Below are 23,025 nucleotides of genomic sequence, written 5' to 3' on the forward strand. Positions count from 1 at the left end.
ACGGATCGATAAGATTGTGAATAATATAGACAATGACCAGTTAGAGAAACATAATAGGCACAATACACCAAAATAATCAAGGAGTTCACCCAAAATTCCTGGGCTACGTATCCTGGTCCAGCATTCAGTGGTGACCTCTCTATTATGTCTTTAAGAGTAGAGTTTTTACAAATGTGAGCTCAATTGAGTCTCAAAACAACAAGAACAAAACAACAGGGTCAACTTGAATCCCTCAAGTCTCTCTGAGTACACAGACTCTCCCTCTCGCTCTCTGTCTCTGTTTTCTCTCTATCTTAGCACTGCCTGCTCTTGTCTCTGTTATTCTGTGGCTTTTAAACCAATCGGCGTTGGTCTGTTCGTTTTCCCTTTCGGGCTCTCTCGCTCCCAGCCTATGTCCGCTCAAATCCCCTCTGAGCGTTAAACAATCATTTGTTAAATGTCTTCAGGGAAGGTGGCCACCTGTTCTGCAACGATAGGGACCATTGGCGCATTCGAAATCCACAAAATAGTCATTCTCTGTTTACATAGAGAAATACACAGAAACACAGGAAAATCCGCCAAAAATCCTTTCTCCGGGCTTGAAATATCATTAACTCTGCCCTAAGTTCAATCAGGTACGCCTTTAGATCGCTATCACAGGTTGCTTAGACTCGGGTTCCATTGTATTTGGGTTTATAATGAGAAACCCCAATTACAAAGGAAAACTTGACAACTGGCCACATATCAGAGGTCAAAACATATGTAATTGCCTCTATAAACCCTTTCGGGTCCGACTATATATCTCTATCACATATCCCTGTTTGGCTTCCGATCGTCGATTGCACCGATCGGCCTTATCGGCTATTGGTGCATCGCATGGTCGCTGGCCTAATTGGCATCACCCCTTATGTAGTTGCGATGCGATATTGCGATATCACAATCGCATATCGCTGATTCTCTGGGCCGCGGGTCAAGTCCCTTTGTACATGCATACGAGCGATGCGATATAGCGAAGATAGATCTGGACCGTCGAATCTGCGTGCTTGATCGACGTCCTCGTCTAATCGTGCTTGATTGCCATCGCGATTTCCATAAGGACGCGCCCGATTAACTCCGCCTGCCACCGCCTATTGCTATATGTCGATCAGATCTGGACAGTTGATCGGCCAGATCTGACAGCTCCTGTGCATTGTTGTTTTGGCCTCCAATAGGCTCTGCTTTCACCATTTCCATGTGTTTTTTCTTGCCTGATAGTGTAATCTGCCTTTTGTAAAGGTTTTTCTCATGCGATAGTTTTTTTATTTTTTTAAGACTTAGAGGGTTTTTAGGATCCATTTTGGATCATCAAATGTGACAACCAAAGTTCCATGAAGCTGGAAAATAATCCAATTTATCATGCCAGAACTAAACATATTGAAGTCCAACATCATTTTGTAAGAGAAAATATACAATCAAATGAGATTCATTTAGTCTATTATAATACAAGTGAGAATGTAGATGGCATCTTTACCAAGCCTCTTGGAAAGATGAACTTTGAAATATGTTATAAGAGTCGTGGTTATGTACATGTTTGTCATTCTATCACTGTTGTGGTTACATGCATGATAGATATTAGCTAATCAATGCGATCATATATATGTGCGTTAGATATTCATGAATGATAGTAACTTGTTTTATACATTGTGGTCATATGCATGATGATTATGGTTATTGCATTCAAGATCTTGATGTTATATGTATCGTATTAATCTAGATTGGCCTATGCAGATAGTTATGGTTATGGTATTCATGTATGAGTCGATATAATTGTGATATTGTGTCGTACTATTCTGGACTAACTTGTGGAGTTGTGATATCTCAACTGAGATACATTAAGGTTTGAATTTGATTACGTCGTCTATTTGTTTTTTCTAACATGGTATTTTTACAAGTTGCTTGAATTCTTATTGATTGCATGATATGAGTATGTGTCTATAAGATTACATGAAGGAATGATATTTTTTATGATTGTTGTACTAACACCATATGTGCTGAGATAGCTAATATACACTTGAGTGCAAGTCGGTGCTAGTTTTAGTATTATGACTATGAGTGTGAGTTGATTCCATATTATGACATGGTTGTTAGTATTAGTAAAGGTTTATTTCAAATTAATAGACATTATATCGTGATATTTGGAATAGGTGACTAATAGGTGTGAATAGTTGCAGGGAAACATGCTTGGCATTAGCGTGACAAGGTAACAATTTATTTTTTTATATATAACTAACAGTTGGGTGATGTGATAACATCTAATAAGACTCAATCGAAGCAAGGTAAAAGGTAAAAGGTAAAAGAAAGGAATTGGGTGAGAATTCCTTCGGCTATGTTTAGGAATCACAATTCCAAATGAATGAGTGCTTTGCATGAATACATGAAGTCTTCATAACCTTGACTTTCTTTGAAATTACGTTGTCAATATGTGATAGATTCATGAACATGTATTTGATAGGTATAACAACTAGTTTTCAATTACGATTGGATTAATCAAGGAATTGGACTCCCTTGAGCGATGATATATGTATGTGTTAAGTTACAAGGCAGTGTGATTGGCACAATAAGGTAAGGTAACTAGTATGTTGATTATGTTTATTTATGCACGGACAATTATGTGTTTATAACAGTATAATCTAGGGATTGCATGGAAAAAAAGACTAACATGAAATATTGAAGAAGGCCCAAGTTGAGCTTTCCCTTGGAAGCATTGAGAACCCATGTGGTTGATTCATGGTGTTTGTTGCTAGTTTTGTGCTTTTGGTGCTTTGTGATCTTTTTGTTCTTGTTTTGCAGTTTTGGTTATGTCTAGTGCATGGCCATGTCACTTTGTTTGTGGTGTTGTATTGCTATTGGTTTTCCATGTTTTTTTTCTTATTTGATTTTTTTCTTGTCTTTTATGTTTTAAGGGTCTTGGGAATTGGTTGGGGAAAGAGGAATTTAATGGAGCTCGGGCAGAGATGAATGAAACCCAACAGGTAATGTAAGACCCGGATGAAGCCATTGCATGTAAAGGGAAGCTGAAGGTAAGAATATGAGAGCTAGTTGGGTTTGTTGGGTCCATTGGAATAAATAGACAGTGGCATGATATTCGTGAGAAAGGTAACATGAAGGTAAAGTAAATGGATTTGAGGCATCAAATTCTTTGGCTATTTTGGGAACTATCATTCTCAATGTTGTGCATATTGTGCACAAATAAAGGGATTTCTCTTAACCTTGACCTTATGATATCTGGTAATTACATTGTTATCATGATTTTTATAATGTGTATATATGTACATGTGCATGTATGTATGTATGTCGTTGTCTTACAAGGTTTTCAAGGATCATGCTCATTGAGGGATGATTGCTTATGCTGGTGGATGGCATGAAGAGGTTCCTGGTTTCATGAGGAATCAAGTGGGAAGAGTTGCCCTGACAAATCTAGGGGGTTAGTATCGTGTGAATATGAATTGATATTATATGATTATACTATGCCTATGTTTATGCCATGGTAGGTAATGCTGAGAGATGCATCAACAGAATGAAAGTAGTGTGATCTGCGACAAACTGGTATAAGAATGGATAGTGGAAACACACTATAAGGTTTCCTAGTAGAGGCACTGTGGTCTTTGGATGTGCAGTACTATTGTGGTGTATATGTTGTACATCTTGTACCTATGGTGTTGCGTATATGTGATACGATGTGCATGTTGTATATGTGGTGCTATGTACATATGGTTTTGTGTACATGTTGTATATGTGGTGTTGTGTACATGTTTTATATGCGATGTTGTGTACATAAGGCGTAATGTACATGTTGTACATTCAATGTTGTGTATATATGGTTTTGTGTGCATGTTGTATATGTAGTGTTGTATACATGTGGTTCTATGTACATGATGTACATGTCCTGTTGTGTATGTGTAGCGTTGAGTACATGTTGTACATGTGGTGTTGTGTGCATGTGGTGCTGTGTACATGTTGTGCAGGTGGTGTCCTATACATGTCATTTCATGTACATGTTGTGCAAGTGGTTTTTTGTACATGTGGTGTTGTGTACAGTGGTGCAGGTGGTGCCACATATATGTGGTGTTGTGTACACATTGTGTAGGTGGTGTCGTGTACATGTGTTACTATGTACATGTTGTACACATGGTATTGTGTGGATGTCGTACATGTTGTGTTGTGCATGTGGTACTGTGTATGTGCATTGGGTAGTCATGGTATCACGACATGTGTATTCATTGTGTTGTACTCTGTGTACCTATATGTATTGTGTTGTGGTGTACACCAGGTGTAGGTGTATGTGTTGTATGTCGGGTGTAGGCGCATGTCTTGTGTGGTGTTAAATGTCGTGTGTGGTTGTATGTGTGTGGTATACATTATGTGATTGAAGATAAGATAAGTACTCGGTTCTCGCCGGATGTGACAACTGATCTAGTGTCTGTGCAAAAAGGAAAAAGGAAAAATGTAGAAGCAAAGGACCGATTGGAATATAAGTATCAATATTTTATTTCATTGTTTAATTATGCATGTGATCTATGACTCTGATTTATGATAGGTTACATGTGATCTATGATTCTAATTTATGATGGTTACATGTGATATATGATTCTGATTTATGATGGTTACATGTGATCTATGATTCTGATTATGATGATTGTGTTTTGAGTTAATTGGATGTGATATGTTTATACATGGTGATTTGATAAAAAAGCTAGTTTTACTTGTTGTGATAGGAAGTAAACAAATTGCAAGTGTACCTTATTGATGGGTCATCAATGAGGTATGATTTGAATTTATTTCAATTCCTTTTTGTCTAATTGAAATTATGTGCCTGGTATAGGAAAGCATGGGAAATTCCTGATTTAGGTGGTTGAAATTGACTGCAAGAATTATCAGCATCAATAAAAGGAGTTGGAACAGGCAGCAGTATGTTGGTAAAGTATTAAGGAGCAGGGTCATTGTGGGACACTAGTACCCAATAGTGTCCATTGTTTTCCATGAGCATGTTATTACCGATATGATGGTTTTGAAGGAGGGATTTTCCTTGGTTTTCAGACCTTCCGCTGCAAGGAAACCTTGCCAAGGGATGGATCACCCGAGAAAGGGGATGTTGGGGAAATTGGAAGGTGAGTGGTAGCATGAAAGGGGGTGACTGGATTTCCCAAGGGAAGGTCGGAGGAATGAATTTCTTTTGGTCATTAGTATTTACACATGGAAACATATGCACATTGGGAGTCCCATTAGTACCTCTTGACACTGGTCAGAAAATCCAAATTACAATATGGAATATGACCAGGATCCTTTCCCCACACGGCCACCGCTCCGCTTGTTCCACATGACTCCTTTGACGATGAACCTCCACAGTTAGTCATCTTAGAGGTCATGGATTCACATATTGATCATCATAGGTAGGTTATGCCTCTTCATGCCTCTAATCTCCCCTATATGGACCAAGAAGAGTCTGACACTTTAAATCTTGATTCAACTCAGGGGGCACCTTCCTAGTGTTCTTTGGAATTGCCACCCATGGACCGAGTCAAGTCTTGGGATTCTAATTCTTCACTTGCCAATGAATCATAAAATTCCTTACCACCTTTTGACGAGCGCCTTGTTCCCCCTTTATATCTTGATTCTTGCTTACGTCCTCAGGTTGATTTAGAGTGTGTGAATATGTTAGAATGTCCCTGGCATGGTTAACCTTTCCGAATTTGGAGTTTGACTTCCTTTGGCATGGCCCCACTTTGGTGAGACAGATGGTCCCCTCACACTCCATGAGTTCAAATATAGAAACCCTTGGCCTGTGCTCGGCTATGGTCACCCATTAGTGTGACCTATCAGATTGTGTTGTGTTTGTACATAGTGTATATAGATCTGAGTGTGATAAGCTTGCTTTTACTTGTTGTTAGTTTTTCCAGTTTATGTGTGTAATTCATGTGTTTGGTCTATGGTGCACATATGTCAACACTGTCACCACCTTATAGAGGCTTTACAGATGGTGCAATCCATTACACTCAGAATTTTGCTTCCATCGCTTGGGTCCTCTTTTCACCCACTAATGAGCTCGTGAGTTTGGGGGGTATTTGCCTTTGCCCTGTCACAGACAACGTGGTTGAATATAGTTTTTTCAACGAGATCTTAGCAAAGGCTAGTTGTCTTGGCATACACCATCTAATTGTCTAGCTTGTCTCTCAGCTCATAGTGTCTCAGCTCAACCGTCTCTATTCTATTAAGAATCTGACTCTTCTACGCTACTTTGTGAGGGTACGTCTCTTGGAGTGTTCATTTCATTATATTGATTATGTGCATATTCCCGAGACCAAAACCGGTTGGTCGATTCATTGACGAATTATATGTTAGATTGGAACTTTTCACAATCATAAATTTTAAACCATTCACATGAAACATTACACATATATTATACATATACAACAAAAAACACATAGAGCCCCTGAATGCCATACATATGTAGAAATATCAAAAACCACACAACCTTGTGCTACCGCCCCCACTCAGTGGTGCTCATGATAACATAACACTACATTCAAAATTTGGCGGATAATGCCTTGACAACAAGATTAAGTGACCCGTACGGTGTGCCTCTGTTGGGGAGTATCCGCCATGCTCCTCGAAGGAAATCCTAGTGTCAAACCCTCCACATTACGTATGAACTCCCGTAGCTCCTTGTCCTCCTCCGCCACCTCCGCCAGTACTGTTGGGCTTGAGGCTAGTGGTACATGTCTCCTCAACGGGGAATATCCTACAGGGTGTACGAGCTCCACATCTGCATAAAACATCCATTATATCTTAGTAATTATGTATCCATACCAAAAAAAAAAAATCAAATATTCCAAAAATCCATAAAAATTAAAAAACATGGAAATTCAAAACATTTTTACCTCTCTCGTCAAAGTCTTTTCCAGGGGGCAAGACTATGTCTGGGTCTCCCTTGAAGTCCACCCCATCATATGGATAGTCATCCACCGACATGTTCGTTGCACTTAATCACTTCTAATAGGTGTCCGAGAACCAACTGCTTGTATGAACACCCTCATCTCCTGGAAAAATCGAACACCATCTTGTCATGTGGGGTTCTATGGGCGGTGGGTAGACCACATAATGTCATGGGTCTCATTACTAGATTATTCTCAATGAAAAATATCACTGGTAGACTCCCATAGCTACATATTTGAGTTTTTCCTGTTAGAAAATTATATATTACAGAGCAATGGAACACATAAAATATTGCAAAAATATAAACACAGAAAACACACAAAACAAGAGAGACACAGATATACGTGGTTCACCCAGTTTGGGCTACGTCCACCCCGAACAGCCAGTCCTTCCTTTTTATTATCCAGCAAAATGAAGAGACACAACCTACAGCAAATCCACTGTAATATCCTCTGTTTTCTCTCACAGTCTCACCTCTCTATTTCTCGCTCACAGAATACACATCTATCTCACAGCCTCAAATACAATACCCTCATACAAAGAGAGGGGTTGCCTTCTAGGGAAAAAAACCCTAAACTAAACATAAGTTCTACCGTCAGATCATCCGCCTAATGAACGGCCCAGATTGACTAGAAATTACTATACTTTTACAAGGCAATTTTACAGCTGTTTTTAGCTTCGGGGGCACTGCCCCCGAAACCCCCACCAGGGGGGGACTCCCAAAGGTCGCAGCCGCCCCCCCCTGGACCCCCCCTGTAGCGAATATTTTACGGGCGGCGTTGCCGCCCCCATTTCGAACTGGGGTCCTATGTGGCGATACCTTTGAATATAGAAGATAATCAGGCTCCACACCCAACATTTCCCCTCTTCAACTTTGTCAGTTGAGCCTTGACATTAGCCAACATCCCTTCACACCAATTAAACAAGGTGGGTTCTAGGTAGCGATACACAGCTCCAATTGTGGTATTGTCACTATGCGGGGTGATCTGGGCCCTACTACTCGAGTTGTCATGTACGCTTGTGTACGTAATTTCAGGTCTCTTATATCTTCTATGAAGATTTTACCCTTGTCTTCTCCACCACTTGGATAACAATGGGCACGCCTCATGCTTATAATGGTTGCCCCATTATTGCTTCGAATCGAAAACAACACTACTAGAGCCCCCCATCTTGATAAAATGGTAAGGAAATATATGTTCGAAACTTCTATGGTAAAAGTCTCTAGACCCACTATAAACTGCTGAGTGGCTACATCCTACCAATGTACAATATCTGGCAGTATGAAAGCTTGGTTGGTCATACTTGGGACCTTGAAAAACTTGAGAAGTCCACAGTCTCGTAAGGCATTCAATGTTGGCCCATGAACCATGGCTTCAATATAATTTTGTGTATGTTGTATTTCTCTCCACTCTATCATGATTACCCCTACATACAACCACAATTTATTAGCCATGACCATCAGTCAAAAACAAAGTAAAACACAGAGAGTCGACTTGGGGGAAATTCTTTTTAAAAATTACATATTTTTACCCTAGATGTTGTATTGAAATGGGGAGGTTTCATCCCCATACACAATCATGCTCGTAGCGTGAGAGCGTTCAAGATCCCCTGGATGTTGTCATGCCTGTAGCATGAGAGCGTTTAGGATATTTCAGACAAAAAACCCTCCTTCCACGATTACGTCCGGGAGCTTTTACCCAATGAAACTCAAATCAAACAGCAAAATCAACCCTGACCACATAAACCAGTGCATAATGGATAGAGAAGGGAATGAATTTTACTTGGTTGAAGATGACTCCTCTTGATCCTCCTTGATCTTTCTCTCAAACCCTTGGAAGCTCTCTCCTTTCTTATCAAGTTCACAATTATCCATTAAGGAGGCATGAGTTTCTCTTATAAATTCTTTTGGAATCTTATGGCATATCCTTTTTTAATTTTTGGGGCTTGGAGAGTTTTTAGAATTTATAATAATTTTTCCTATTGTCTTTTTGCAGGAGGTTTGGGAGTCAACGTTTGAGTCTATTTAAAAAGTTTCCACTTATTATCTCGGCCTTGGGGTATGATTTATTTTACTGGCATATAAGGGTAGGTCATTTTCATCGACATCACATTTTGAGCGTCAACACCATTTTTATGCCTTAGGGTCGACCCCGTCAAGTTGTGTCTTTAGACACTTTCCTTGCATGTCATGACTTGGCGATAGAGCTTACCTGATCATGATACCCTACCAAGTACCTATTTCAGATCTTCAATGTGTCCATGTAGTCATTTTTATTCTCTTCTTGGAATCGCTCCTTATGACTTGCCATGACCTAGAATATGAGCCACATGTCCTCTTCTTCATCTTATTTCTATGTTTACCCAAGGAGGATTCCACCATCTTCATCCCTTGTGATTGCCACCGTTTTATCAATCTATTTATGCAGTTTGAGCCTTGTGTTCTCTTTTCCATTGTCATCATCTACTTGGCTTGCCATATGATTTCACTTGGTGTTTACCCTTTCTTGCAGGAACCGTTGTGATGAGTGGTCCTATTAGCTAGCCTCTTGTCCTCATTATGTCATGAGAAATGCCAACATTCATGAAACCAGTTGCTATCCTATATACCACTCATTCCTCCAAGAGGAGTTTTCTTTAAGCTCTTTTCAGAATCCTTGATTTTGAAAAGATTGTCGAGTGAACTTGTCTACTTCACGCTCATTAAAGTACCTGAAGTGTCATTTATCCAATATAAGTTTAACCCTTTTCCGGACCGAGATAGACTAGTTATGAAAAATGACTACCCTAGTCTATTTTGGCTAAGAGGTTCTCCCTTGTATAATTTTATCTCCTTTTCAGGCCTGAGGGATAACTTTACGAAAAAGGAACTTATAAAAAGAGAAGGGAGGGAACATATTTTTCCATTAGTCATCGAAATGGTAGCGTCAGTTTTGTCACCCTTGAACATGGCACCTGTTTGGTTCATTATCTCACAAATGTGTTTTGGATTGCCTATGAGCCATACCATTCATATGAGTCTCTTTACTCCTTCGGTTGGTTACGCTTCCAATCATATGGAGTGTGCTTTGATGCCTCCTGCGTCGTTACATGACATCACATGGTTCTCATTATTCATGTTGCCAAGTCACTCTTGTGTCGTGCTGCTATGTGTTCAATAGAACTCTCAGCCTGTGTCGACCATCTGCAGTTTGTACATCATCGATTCATGACTTCATCCATTCATCAAGTCATCCTTGTCTATTTTATGTTGATTGATGGGTGATACATCAAGGTCCTCCTTTGACGGATCTTCTCCTATTGACTTCAGCTCATTATCTAGGAGCTTGATCTAGGAACAGGTAGTACATTGGAGCTTGATCTAGGAACCAGTAGTACATTGGAGCTTGCAAACCTCAGTGGCAGGATTCCTCACGATCGATAGTGAGTTTATATCATTGGCTCATGATTGGTCGAGTTCACTGGTGTTCAACATTAACTCATCAATTCACACTTAGTGGACTATACTAGGTACCTTGGGGTCGATTTTCCTCATTGGTGGATTCCATCATGTCTGTTACTGGTTTACCTCATTGGATGGTAATCAGGTGGTTTCTACTATGCTTAACTTCATCTCATCTATTTGCATGGTGTAGATTTGTACCATCGGGGTTATGTCAAAGACCCTGGATTACGGACATCTCACTATTATATGGCATCCTTTCCAGGTTGCGTTGGAGTTATGTATCATTCATGTAATTTGAGGACTATCTTAGGACACTTCTTTGTCTATCATGTGTCCATAGTCCTATTGAGGTATAGCGTGACATAAATCTATGATTGTATTTTTTAGTGGCTATGATCTATCTGTTGAGTCTCATGGATCCACTATGTATGTTTGCGTGGCCATGTTCTAGCATTTCATGTCATGGATCCATAGTGTATTTTATAGCGGCCATGTTTTGTATCTTCTTATGACTGAGCATGGGTATGCTTGCCTTGGGGATGTTATCAGAAAAAATGAGAATTCAACTCCAAATTTTTTCGATCTGCATCCCTCTCTTTGTTTCCTCACTCCCATTTTGACCTTTGAGTTTTATCATAATGTATTTTAGCTATAATCTTATCTTCTGATCTCATACATTAGGGGGCATCTCTTATCAGCCTATTTTACCCTTTTGGGCCAGTGACCCTTGTTACTTGAGTCTGATTGACTTTTTTTGAGACCTAGGACTCCTTTTTCTCTAATTTGACCCCTAGACACTGGCACAACAACCTATGGGAGCGACCAAAGCCTCCCAGATGCTCTCAAGCCTTCTCTATGAGAGCATTCAGGGATGACTTCTAGAGTGCCTTAGTCCCTAGGAGATCAGTTTGATTTTTCATCTATTTGAGATGGCCATGGCTTATCAGTTGGAATTTTCTATGTCTCCTCTTTGTCTTGAGTAGCCAGATACATCCTCTCGGGACCTCTCTTCTCCCTACTTATACTGGATCAATCGAGAGGGTCAACTAGGTTTTGGAGAGTTAATATTGAGAGATTGATTGTGAGCCTATGCTACTATTTTGCTGCCAGAGTGAGCTTGTGAGATATTTTTCCATTGGTATACTACTCTTCATACTCATTTCTTGGACATAGTGGGGAAGCTCTATGAGATTGTGAAGAGGAATCTTGGAGGTGAAGGTATAACATTGAATTGATCTTTCATAACTAATGGAAACAAATTTTCCCTTCCTTACATGAATTTGTGTTCAACACTTTTTATGGTTGTATCTATTTCTTTTGATCTAACGATCTTCCAAGGAAGATAATATGCCATCTTTGTTTGGTTGTGATTGTGTGCAGGGATAGAGATCTGGTGTGGACATGTTGGATCACTTGAGTGGAGCGCAAGATCTGCATCAAACTCAAAACCCTTCCCTGACATGCAAGGATTCCAAGTGTGATCTCTTTTCTTTGTAGCAGATATTCGACTGCTTGCTACATGATTGAGAATTTGGGATTGGGACCGCTCTACTGTTTCCTTGGTCTTGTCTTTCTCTGTCTGGTGATCTGATTTGACACAAGTTCATGGAGAAACAACTCCTTGCAGATTTAGTTGCAATATCATGGTCAAGTTAGATGTGAGATTGGTGTAGAGGTCCTTTGTTAGCAGGTCAAAGCACCTGTGTATAGATTGTACATATTCATATTTTAACCTATAAAATTTTAGAAGGAAACAAAATGACTTAACCAATAGGTATATATTATTTATAAAATATTTTTTCTTGAGTGCATTTGACATCCACAATATTTTAGTTTTATTTCTTCATTTTAATATTTTAATTTTAATTTTATTTTAACTTTAAATTTTATCTCATGTCCATTTTGGAATAGAGCTTCTAGAATTATAATTTAACGAGCCTAGATTCAAATTAATTTCGCGTTTACCAAGCCTCGAGAGGGATCAAATCTCTTCAGGTGCAAATTTCTTTTAAAGTGAAAAGAGATTTGATCCCTCTCAATCCTTGGTAGATCTGAAGGTAAGATGGATCTAGGCTCAAAGTATTTCTCTTACTATAAAAGAATGAAACATTTCATCTTAATGTAAGATAATCATTTCATTATTATGTTTGTGACCTCATTTTTCTTATCATCACATTCTAAATTTTTACTATCTTTTCTCCTTTTTCTATGTGGTTAATGGACCTAGAGATGGGTTAATATTTGTACTAGGTAATTCCACATGAAGGGATTACTTCGAGGGAGCTTAAGCCCAAGGGTGTACAGAGAAATTAAACCTGTGAGCTCTCAATAGAGCAATGGTCCATTAACTACCGAGACTTCACCAATTTAGATAACCCTTGGGACTAACTTTTTGCTCTTATTATAAATTAATTATAGATTACTTTTAAATTCTAATATTTTCTATTAAACATAACAATTAAACTTAAAAGAATAATTTTTTATCCATTAATAATAATATTTATATTTATTAATCAAATAATTTTATAAATTAATTTTAGATTACCTTACATTAAGAGAATGAAACATTTCATTTCACTAGAGAAAACATCCCACTTGTGTGTAGATAAAGTGGTTAAATTACTTCTAAAGAGAAAGTATGTTAATCTTTAGTGTGGAGGATAACAATAACCTCTTCCTACCACCATAACTACACCCACTTTGACAATTTTAAAAATAGTGTATTCATTTTTAAATTTCAATATTATGTGAAGAACAACTATTTCAACGCTATATGCAAAATATTTGAGGTCCTTCAAAAAAGTGCCAAATAAATGTGGCTATCCACCCATGGACCCAAATGTTTGTTCAAAAATAGTGTATTTATTTTTAGATCTGGACATTTTAGATCAAAAATTTATGATCTATTAGAAAAATGAGATTATAGTTGTTGGGTAAAAAACTTTTAAATTTAAAAATAAATAAAAACAATTGTAAATCTCTATATACAAAGCAAATAGAAAATAAGATCTCAAACTTAAAATATTTTTATAATTGTTATAAGTTTTATTTTCTCAAATTTAATAATATATTTTGGAATCCTTAAATTTTAAAATTAAATTATAAAAAACAAAACTTTTCCTTTTTACATCATTATATCAAATAAATTTTCCTTTAAAATAAGGAAATTCCATTAAAATCATATCTCTTTTCTTTGTGGCAGAGATTCGACTGCTTGCTACACGATTGAGAATTTGGGATTAGGACTGCTCTACTATTTCCTTGGTCTTGTCTTTCTCTGTCTGGTGATCTGATTTGGACATAAGATCATGGAGAAACAACTCCTTGCAGATTTAGTTGCAACATTATGGTCAAGTTAGATGTGAGATTGGTGTACAGGTCCTTTGTTTGCGGGTTAAGGAACTTGTGTATAGATTTTACACATTCATATTTTAACCTATAAAATTTTAGAAGGAAACACAATGACTTAACCAATAGGTATATATTATTTATAAAATATTTTTTCTTGAGTGCATTTGACATCCACAATATTTTAGTTTTATTTCTTCATTTTAATATTTTAATTTTAATTTTATTTTAACTTTAAATTTTATCTCATGTCCATTTTGGAATAGAGCTTCTAGAATTATAATTTAACAAGCCCAGATTCAAATTAATTTTGCGTCTTCCAAGCCTCGAGAGGGATCAAATCTCTTCAGGTGCAAATTTCTTTTAAAGTGAAAAGAGATTTGATCCCTCTCAATCCTTGGTAGATCTAAAGGTAAGATGGATCTAGGCTCAAAGTATTTATCTTACTATAAAAGAATGAAACATTTCATCTTAATGTAAGATAATCATTCCATTATTATGTTTGTGACCTCATTTTTCTTATCATCACATTCTAAATTTTTACTATCTTTTCTCCTTTTTCTATGTGGTTAATGGACCTAGAGATGGGTTAATATTTGTACTAGGTAATTCCACATGAAGGGATTACTTCGAGGGAGCTTAAGCCCAAGGGTGTACAGAGAAATTAAACCTGTGAGCTCTCAATAGAGCAAAGGTTCATTAACTACCGAGACTTGACCAATTTAGGTAACCTTAGGGGCTAACCTTTTGCTCTTATTATAAATTAATTATAGATTACTTTTAAATTCTAATATTTTCTATTAAACATAACAATTAAACTTAAAAGAATAATTATTTATCCATTAATAATAATAATCAAATAATTTTATAAATTAATTATAAATTACCTTATATTAAGAGAATGAAACATTTCATTTCCCTAGAGAAAACATCCAACTTGTGTCTAGATAAGGTGGTTAAATTGCTTCAAAAGAGCAAGCATGTTAATCTTTAGTGTGGAGGATAACAATAACCTCTTCCTACCACCAGAGCTACACCCACTTTAACAATTTTAAAAATATTGTATTCATTTTTAAATTTCAATATTATATGAAGATTAACTATTTCAACGGTATAGGCCAAATATTTGAAGTCCTTAAAAAATGTGCCAAATAAATGTGACTATCTACCTAGCATGGACCCAAATGTTTGCTCAAAAATAGTGTATTTATTTTTAGATCTTAATATTTTAGATCAAAAATTTATGATCTATTAAAAAATGAGATTATAGTTGTTGGGTAAAAAACTTTTAAATTTAAAAATAAATAAAAACAATTGTAAATCTCTATATACTAGGCAAATATAAAAAAATATCTCAAATTTAAAATATTTTTACAATTTTTCTCAAATTTAATAATATATATTGGAACCCTTAATTTTTTAAATTAAATTATAAAATACAAAACTTTTCCTTTTTACATCATTATATCAAATAATTTTTCCTTTAAAATAAGGAAATTCCATTAAAATCATATCTGTCACCCATAAAGGTCTTTAAAAAAAATTAAATTGGGATGCAATAATAAAAAAATTACATCTATTTTCTAAATATTTAATTATTAAAATAAAATAATTTTTATAAATATTTAATATTAATAAATTTAAATGAGAAAATAAAATAGTTTGATTAGCTTCCCATCACATAAATAAGTATATCCCGTATAATAATAAAAATTCATCTTTGAAAGTCACCAATATTCTAAAATCCTAATTTTTTTTAATAATAATAAATTAAATTCTAATTTTTTTATATAAAATAATAATAATAATAAATTAAATTCTATTTTTTTTAAATAATAATAATAACAATAAATTAAATTAATATAAATAAGAGAGGAATAATTTCACAATTTGCCAAACAAAACAATTATAATATTCTCTTATTCATATAAGATATTCACAAATCCTTCTCCAGTTTCATGGCTACCAAACGTTGAAGAGTTATCATAAACCTTATTGAATTGGCTCACAAATCCTTTGCACATTCCATGGCTACCAATCGGTAGAAGTTTTGAAAAGGTTGTTCCACTCTAGAACATATAGAGAGAAAGGAAGTTGGCCATGGTAGCTGTCAGAGGCTAGTTGTTTAACAAATGTTTAGGATGGACATCTGCCATCAACTGGTTCTAGTGTGAGTGACCATCAAGGTTATGCTTCAAAGCTGAAGAAAACTAGCACTAAACATAAGTCTTTGTGAATAAAACGATACACTTTTGGGCAAAATTATATATATACACAGAGAGAAGAATACATTTGTTGGAAACTGTATAGATATAGAGAAGAATACACGAACCAATTAAACTGAAATAGCCCCGCTCATTTTAAAGGTTTGAATAGCATGTAATACAAGGTACCCAAATTCACCATTGTTGAAAACCTCATAGAGTCAAGTTTCCTAACCATCCCCTTTAATCTTGATTAGGAAAATTCTTTGAATATAGTGTAAAGCCACATGCTCCCCCTGTATCCACAAGTTATACATATAGAATTCACTAATAGGGGTATATATGCATAACCAAGTCTTACAATGATATGCTATTTTACATGTACCTAAACAAAATTTCCATCTCCAAAGCATATTTATTATTATTATTTTTTATTTCGTCATTGTTGTATTTTCATGTAATTTGTCATTCTCGCTTCACAAACTTGATGCTCCTTTTTTGCACTTCTTTCATTCTCTCCTTAGTTTCCCACAACCATTTCTAATTGTTGTTTTCCACGACTATCTTGGTTTTGTTCTTTCCTTCTCATTTTTCCTACATAACCAATGATCATGACATAACATTTCATTGGGCGCCATGAGGGAGGGGGAAGAACCTTCACTCCTCCACAAGTTATACCAAATTTGTAGAAAAGTATATGTGTCTCCCAAACAACATAGATTTCTCTATGTTCTATGTTTGTGGCTCTACCTGGATGCACCTAATACTCTCCTCTCTAGATCCAAATCTCAATTAAAAGAAAACATCTACACAAAACAACAAAAACCTGATTGACATGTGAAAATTGTGAATCTTACAAATAATTTATTAACATAGATGTGTGAAAAGTCTCCCTTAATAGCCATGGATCTTCCTACTCCACCAAATTATGAGCTCTTCCAATGGTGCCTCAATTACTTCAATGCATGAATTGTCTATTCGGTGGCTCTCTCTATTCAATCATTTCTCTATAAACAACATGAATTTCCTCCAAACAACGACTCATAATAGTAAAGGATCATGGCTCATGTTTGCGATGGGTATATATGGAGGTTATAATAGCCATAGTTAGAAAAAGAAACTCTCATTTCTCTATCTCCCACAATAGACTCTTCAACAAACTTGCCCTCTCCAAATGGGTTTTTATTACTTCCAATTCAATTATCTATGGCAATTATTGTTGAGGCATTAGCTTTATTAATTATTCATGAGCACTATTTTTTCTAAATTGGATAATTAATTAATAATAATAATAATAATAATAATTAATAACAAAATCTAGTTTGAGAGATTTTTCCTCTACCTTTTGTCATGATAATAATTGTTTGTAAAAATAAGATGAGAGAAATAAGTAATAAAATATCATATATAGCAACAAAACATGCATATCATGCACATCATAATTTAGCTTGGAAAATCCTAATGGTGGGAAAATAAAAAAACACATATAAACCATGCACACCATGATTTACTTTGGAAAATCATAATGGAAGGAAAACCAAACTAGTAATACTTATATTATCATTTTACTTAAATGCACCCAACTTGGCGAACACCCTAGCTTCAACCAAGTGGGATTTCCACTTGCTCAACTCTCACACATTACTATGAAAGATTCCCAAATCTTTTAAAGACTTTAATCATATATAATACCACTATTAGTAGATTTTTAACAGAGTCAAATTTACCTAACACAATATGATTACCATATTATAAGTAATTTCACTAAAATTTTAAATCCACTCATTGAAATGTAAATGCACTAAAATCTATTTATTAACCTATAAAATCCATATATTAACCCATATCTAATTATGGTAGAAACAATATTTTTGAAAACTTACGTGTGAATCCATTTTTTTTAATGTATCAAATTCATAATTATGATATTTGGTATTTAGATTTATGTAATAATAATAATAATTTAACTAAAATCTATTTATTAACCTATAAAATCTATATATTAACCCATATCTAATTATGGTAGAAACAATATTTTTGAAAACTTACGTGTGAATCCATTTTTTTAATGTATCAAATTCATAATTATGATATTTGGTATTTAGATTTATATAATAATAATAATAATTCAATTTGAATATCAAGATCAAGTTAGATGTGAGATTAGTGTAGAGATCTTTTGTTCGTAGGCTAAAGAATCAGTGTATAGGTTATATATATTCAAATTTAAACCTATATAGGTTATATATATTCAAATTTAAACCTATAATATTTTAGAAGGAAACACAATGACTTAAATATCAGGTATATATTATTTCCAAAAGAATTTTCTCGAGTGCATTTGACATTCACAATATTTTAGTTTTATTTGTTCATTTTTTTTTATTTTTTATCTTTAACTTAGACCTGAGATTGGTGTAGAGATCTTTTGTTCGTGGGCTAAGGAACTAATGTATAGATTATACATATTCAAATTTGAACTTATAACATTTTAGAAATAAACACAATGACTTAAATATGAGGTATGTATTATTTCCAAAAGAATTGTTTTGAGTGCATTTGACATTTATAATATTTTTTATTTTATTTTATTTTATTTTCATATTTTTTATTTTTATTATCTCATGTCCATTTTCAAATAGAGCTTCTAGAATTATAATTTATCCAGCTAAGATTCATCTTCATTTCTGGTCTAACAAGCTCACAGAGAGATTAAATCTCTTCAAGCGCAAACTTATTTTAAAGTGAAAATAGATTTGATCCCTCTAAGTCCTTGGTAAATCTGGAGTTAAGATGGATATAGGCTCAGAGTATTTATCTTACTATAAAAGAATGAAACATTTCATCTTAATGTGAGATAATGAGTCTGTTATTATGTTTGTGACCACATTTATCTTATCATCATATTCTAAATTTTCACTATCTTTTCTCATTTTTCTATGTGGTTCATGGACTTCGAAATGTGTGAATATTTGTACTAAGGAATTCCACATAAAAGTATTACTTCCAAAAAGCTTGACCCAAAAGTGTAGAGAGAAATTAAACCAATAAACTCTCAATAGAGCAAAAATTCTTAACTATAGAGACTTAACCAATTTAGATAACCCCAAGAATTAATTCTTTTTTTTTTTATTAACTACAAATTACGTTTAAATTCTAAATTTTTCTATTAAATATAACAATTAAACATTAATTAATAATATTTATATTTATTAATTAAATAATTTTATAAATTAATTATAAATTTCCATTATAGATTAATTAATTATAAAATTAATTAAATACTACCTTACATTAAGAGAATCGAACATTTCATTTTACTAGAGAAAACATCCCACTTGTTTCTGACTAAAGTGGTTAAATTACTTCATAGAAGCAAGCATGTTAATCTAGGTAAGACTGTAATGTTAGTGTGGAGGATAAGACCACGACCTAGACCTACTTGACCATTTTAAAAATATTATATTCATTTTTAAATTTCAATGTTATATACGGAATAACTATTTCAACGTTGTGGGCCAAATAATTGCGGTCCTTCCAAGCCAAAGAAAGGTGATTCTCCACCAAGAATGGACCAAAACGTTTGTTCGAAAATAGTGTATTTATTTTTAGATCTCGATATTTTGGATAAAAAATTTATGGTCTATTACAAAAATGAAATTATAATTGTAGGGTAAAAATAGTTTAATTTTCTTTTTTGGTAAATCTACCAGCAAATACAAAAGAATATCTCAAATTTAAAGTATTTTTATAATTGTTATAAATTTTATTTTGGAAAATCTAATAATATATTTTGGAATCATTAAATTTTTAAATAAAATTATATAAAAATAAAATTTTTCCTTTTACGTTATTATATCAAATATTTTATCCTCTTAAAATAAAATTTTTCTTTTTTACGTTATTATATCAAATATTTTATCTTTTAAAATAAGGAGTTGTTATTAAAATCATATCTATCACAAATAAAATGTTTTAAAAATAAATAAATATAAGATGCAATGATAAAAAGAATTAGATTTATTTTTCTAAATATTTACTTATTAAAATAAAATAAATTTTATAAATATTTAATACTGATAAATTTAAATGAAAAAATAAAATGGTTCGATCATAACTTTTTATCACATAAATAAGGGCTACATAGTAGCTAGTAAGTGTTGTTTTGGTCAAAATTAGTTTAATTAAACTAAAAAACAATAGACATACAGATTTTATAACAAAAATAAAACAACTAATTAAACATTACATTATTGAATGTCATTACCAAAAATTAAGAAAGGTTATTAATTAATATTGTATATATTAACATATATACACTTTAATATATATATGTGTGTGTATTTATGTGTTTTAGTTTTTTATTAATGTATATAATTTTTTATAATTAAATTTATTAAAATATGCTTTTAATATAATAATAAGTCATATATGGAGAAAAAAGTAAAAGTTATGAAATTCGAATAGTAGAAAATGGAAAAAATAAAAATAGAAAGTTAAATACAAATGAAATAAAATATAAACAAAAAATTAGTAAATAAAAAGGAAATAAAACAAAAAACAAAAAATTAGTAAATAAAAAGGAAATAAAACTAAGAACAAAAAATTAGTAACTAATAGAAATAGAAGTTACTAAACAACTCATAATAAGACTTTAACCAATTATCTTACAAATATATAAATTTAAATAATAATAAAAAATAACAAAAAATAAATCACCAATGTTAAACTATGGATAAATGACATAAATTTTTGGTAAAAAACAAACTAATACACAATCAAAGCAAAACTAAATGCATAATACCAGGCAGGAGTATAATAAGTATATAGCCTATAATAATAACAATTCATCTTTGAAAATCACATCACTCTAAAATTCTATTTTTTTATATAAAATAATAATAATAGAATTAAATTAGGAAGGATAAATAATTTCACACAGTCAAAACTAATCCAGTATTATCTTGAAAAAGTAAAAAAACTTCTTTCTTAATCCTATAACATATTCACACATCCTTTACCAATTTCATGGCTACCGCACGCTGAAGAGTTATAATAACCCTTATTGAATTGGGTCACAAATCCTTTGCACATCCCATGGCTAGCAATCGCTAAAAGTTTGGAAAGGTTATTCCACATTCCATGGCTAGCAATCGGTAGAAGTTTGGAAAGGTTGTTCCATTCTAGAACATACAGAGAGAAAGAAGGAAGCCGGCCATGCCAGCCATCAGAGGCGGGGTGTTTAACAAATGTTTGGGATGGAGATCTGTGATCAACTGGTTCTGGTGCGAGTGACTATCAACGTTATGGTTCAAAGCTCAAGAAAATTAGCACTGAACATAATGATACACCAGCTCAAGAAAATTAGCACTGAACATAATAATACACCTTTTGGGAATATATATATATATAAAAAGAATCTATCTGTGGGCAACTGTATATATACAGGGAAGAATACACGAACCAAGTAAACTGAAATCCCCTCCGCTAAGATAATAACAGAATGGTCATCCTGAATAATCTATATTACACGGCTATGTATTATTATGATTAACATGAATCTATATTACCCGGCTATGTATTATTAGTAAAATCAAAATCAAATAAAATTCCACAGTTAATTTCTCCCAAATCCCGTGCTCATCATCGCCTGAAACTCCATATAATTGACCATCCCATCGCCATCTTTATCAACTCTCTGTATCATCTTCTTGCACTCCCCAATCGCTCGGCCTTCCTCGAGACCCAGCGACTTGAGGACAGACTGGAGCTCTTCCACAGTTATCAAACCGTCGCCATTCTCGTCGAAAACGCCGAACGCCTCGGCCAGGTCCGCGTCTTCATGATCAGCCTTTGTGTCTCCTTCTTCTCGGTCTGGTTTACCAATCATCGATTCATACAGCGTAACGAACTCATCAAAATCCACGTACCCATCGCCATTGACGTCCACGGTTCGAATCGTGCAGGCCAATTCCTCTTCGCCAACGCACAGCCTGAGGTTATCGAAGGACTCTCTCATCTCCTGCTTGCTGATCAACCCGTCGCCGTTCCTGTCGAAGGTCGAGAAAACCCTCCTCAGTTCCTCTCTGCCGACGGCGTTGTCCGACACCCCTTCGGCTGAATCATCCGCCATTGTTAAAAACTTCTCAGAGGGCTTGAAGTCGAACCAGAGGTTGAACTTCCTGCGGAACAAATAATTGAATAAAGGCCGTAAAGAAAATGGGTTGTCAGATCTAACCTCACCTTGTCGATATCCACTGAAAATCCCACAAATTATTTGATTTCCTCAATTGAATCTGGATCCACTAAACCCAACGAAACACAGTCAATATATCGTATTGCAGGCGCCTGTAACAAAGAAACCGCATCACGCAACGTAACGTTGAAATTTGCTTCTGAGAGAAACTCTGCTCTCATACGCCAACGCCACGATTGAAAAATAACGGCTCCCTGGGGAGAATCTTACACACGCCACAGTCCAGAGAACCTTCTGCTGGGTGGACTGGAAATCGATATCTGCCACCTCCAGACGCGTTCCATACGCGGAGTATACACGGCCAGAGGTGGGGGCCGCCATCCCGCGTGAAGTTAGGATGGTTACGAGTAGGAAGCTGATGTTTTTTTTTTTTTTTTTTTTTTTTGGGTAAAGATTATTTTTATTAAAAAAAAGATAAAAATATTTACAGAGAGGCCTAGACCTCTGAGGAGCCGTAGCCAGCCCTCCACCAAAGAAGCTTATACATATAGCTTTCTTCAATCATCTTATATAATTGAGAGATTTTGAAGTGAGAATTGAAGTACGCTAGAAGACAGAAAACTAAGCAGACCTAGAGTTGACATATCAGCTTCAGAGGCAGCTCTTCATTGAGATACAATCTTTTGAAGCTGCCATTACAAAAAAGTAAAAAACCAGGCTATCTAGGCCATAAGTGTTTCTGAACTGAAAACTATAGCGATTCATGCTGATACCAAAAACAATGCGAGAGGCATGATCAGATAGAACAAAAACCATAGAAGCATAACCTGAGGACGACAGATCATAGAGGAGAATGCTGACAGAGCATTTGAACCAGAATTCTT

General features: G+C 34.5%; 1 pseudogene; it reads right to left on the reverse strand.

Moving 5' to 3' along the window:
* Positions 1–21,032: 21,032 nt before the first annotated feature.
* Positions 21,033–22,430, reverse strand: LOC149197597 (calmodulin-like protein 3 pseudogene; annotated as a pseudogene).
* Positions 22,431–23,025: the final 595 nt, after the last annotated feature.

This window comes from Pinus tabuliformis, chromosome 2_2 (assembly GCF_031772625.1).
Source record: "Pinus tabuliformis cultivar Carrire ecotype Pingquan chromosome 2_2, CPIR1, whole genome shotgun sequence".
Taxonomy (NCBI): domain Eukaryota; kingdom Viridiplantae; phylum Streptophyta; class Pinopsida; order Pinales; family Pinaceae; genus Pinus; species Pinus tabuliformis.